Source organism: Nanorana parkeri, unplaced genomic scaffold, assembly GCF_000935625.1.
Source record: "Nanorana parkeri isolate BGI_ZX_2015 unplaced genomic scaffold, ASM93562v1 scaffold3056, whole genome shotgun sequence".
Classification (NCBI taxonomy): Eukaryota; Metazoa; Chordata; class Amphibia; order Anura; family Dicroglossidae; genus Nanorana; species Nanorana parkeri.
The window spans coordinates 30,624-33,457 of record NW_017309324.1 but is presented as its reverse complement, the minus strand read 5'-3'; positions in this window follow the sequence as shown (position 1 = coordinate 33,457).

The following is a 2,834-nucleotide window of genomic DNA, read 5'->3' as shown; positions in this document are numbered from 1 at the left end:
GTAGGAGGGATTCTCCCGGGGGCGTAGGAGGGATTCTCCCGGGGGCGTAGGAGGGACTCTCCCGGGGGCGTAGGAGGGACTCTCCCGGGGGCGTAGGAGGGACTCTCCCGGGGCAGTAGGAGGGATTCTCCCGGGGGCGTAGGAGGGATTCTCCCGGGGGCGTAGGAGGGACTCTCCCGGGGGCGTAGGAGGGACTCTCCCGGGGGCGTAGGAGGGACTCTCCCGGGGCAGTAGGAGGGATTCTCCCGGGGGCGTAGGAGGGATTCTCCCGGGGGCGTAGGAGGGACTCTCCCGGGGGCGTAGGAGGGACTCTCCCGGGGGCGTAGGAGGGACTCTCCCGGGGCAGTAGGAGGGATTCTCCCGGGGGCGTAGGAGGGATTCTCCCGGGGGCGTAGGAGGGACTCTCCCGGGGGCGTAGGAGGGACTCTCCCGGGGGCGTAGGAGGGACTCTCCCGGGGCAGTAGGAGGGATTCTCCCGGGGGCGTAGGAGGGATTCTCCCGGGGGCGTAGGAGGGACTCTCCCGGGGGCGTAGGAGGGACTCTCCCGGGGGCGTAGGAGGGACTCTCCCGGGGCAGTAGGAGGGATTCTCCCGGGGGCGTAGGAGGGATTCTCCCGGGGGCGTAGGAGGGACTCTCCCGGGGGCGTAGGAGGGACTCTCCCGGGGGCGTAGGAGGGCCTCTCCCGGGGCGGTAGGAGGGACTCTCCCGGGGGGTAGGAGGGATTCTCCCGGGGTGTAGGAGGGACTCTCCCGGGGCGGTAGGAGGCGGTATCCTGGTCTGTCCTACAATTGGTTGCCAGCCTCCTAATCCTCCGGAAGGCGGCAGTATAACCTGACAGTATATGAATTCCCTCAATGGATTTCAGGAAAAAGATTTTATGGTGAGTGTAAAAATTATTTAATAAATATTTAGTTTCTCGGCTTCTTTCTATACAAACTGGTGAAAATTACCCAGAAAAATGCAATTTGTAGACTTTCTGCTACTTTGTTCCCCATAAACCTGAAGTAAGCAGTTATTATTCATGTATGGCAGCCAGGAGGAAGTGGGACTGTCCTTCAGAACAGCACACCCGGGTCCGGAGTGGCCTCCTCTGGTCGGAGATCACAGACTCAGAAACTCCCGAAATACTTCTGTATAGGTGACAAGTGGAGGCGCCCGTCCTCCCTGAGATATGTGCACCCTCCATGTGCTGAGCAGATATCAGAGTTTGTCTCGTACTCAGCCCGTGCTTCCCTATCCTTTGCTCACTTACTGGGATCTGTCTGTGTTCCCCACAGCATTCAGGCAGAATTCAAATGTCATTTTCCAGGCCATCTGTGCACTCAATTGCTGTATACAAAGTCCAATACCAACGCCACACGAAAGGTCTGAGAGTCCAAAATCCTTGAATATTGATATTGGATGACAACAAACAAACAAACCAAGCTAGGCAACGTATTTCAGTGAACTCCCCTTCCTCAGGGCTGAGGATGGAACAATCGCCAGGAAACCAGATCAATAAATCAGCATAACTCAATGATCCCGAGTCCTCGTATCTATTACACTGAAGTCCGAGGAAGGAGGAGCACCCCGAAACATGCTGCCCGGTCTCTCTTCTCAACCAATATCCATAGAAAAAGCTTTTGGTGCTCACATTGTGCTTCATGAATCTTCAAATCCGGGCCCCTTGTTTCAGAGACACCCCACTTCCTGTTAGAGCAGCCAGAGCCACCGGGCCTTCTGGTAATGTGATGGGTTCAGACCCTCCGCTCGCCTCAATAACCGGTTTATACAGCGCAGAGCGCACGGCACTGGGCAGAGTACGGCACAGAGCACACGGCACGGAGCACAGCACAGAGCACAGCACAGAGCACACAGCACGGAGCACAGCACAGAGCACACGGCACAGAGCACAGCACAGAGCACACAGCACGGAGCACAGCACAGAGCACACGGCACGGAGCACAGCACAGAGCACACAGCACTGAGCACAGCACAGAGCACTACGTGTATTGGGATTGCAGCGCAAGCAGCGGGGACGTGTATTGGGATTGCAGCGCAAGCAGCGGGGACGTGTATTGGGATTGCAGCGCAAGCAGCGGGGACGTGTATTGGGATTGCAGCGCAAGCAGCGGGGACGTGTATTGGGATTGCAGCGCAAGCAGCGGGGACGTGTATTGGGATTGCAGCGCAAGCAGCGGGGACGTGTATTGGGATTGCAGCGCAAGCAGCGGGGACGTGTATTGGGATTGCAGCGCAAGCAGCGGGGACGTGTATTGGGATTGCAGCGCAAGCAGCGGGGACGTGTATTGGGATTGCAGCGCAAGCAGCGGGGACGTGTATTGGGATTGCAGCGCAAGCAGCGGGGACGTGTATTGGGATTGCAGCGCAAGCAGCGGGGACGTGTATTGGGATTGCAGCGCAAGCAGCGGGGACGTGTATTGGGATTGCAGCGCAAGCAGCGGGGACGTGTATTGGGATTGCAGCGTGAGCGCCGGGGACGTGTATTTGGGGATTGCAGCGCGAGCGCCAGGGACGTGTATTGGGATTGCAGCGCGAGCAGCGGGGACGTGTACTTGGGGATTGCAGCGTGATCGCCGGGGACGTGTAATTGGGGATTGCAGCGCGAGCAGCGGGGACGTGTATTTGGGGATTGCAGCGTGAGTGCTGGGTAAGTATGTTGGTGATCGCCGAGTGGGTGCCAGGGACAGGATGGCGGGGGTGGCTGCGTGAGGCCTGGGATCGTGTACACGGGGGTAGCTGGCCAAAGGCTGGGGATGTGTATGCGGGGGTGGCTGCACGAGGGCCGGGGACGTGTACATGGGGGGGGGGGCGGGGGGGGGGCGGGGCTGGGT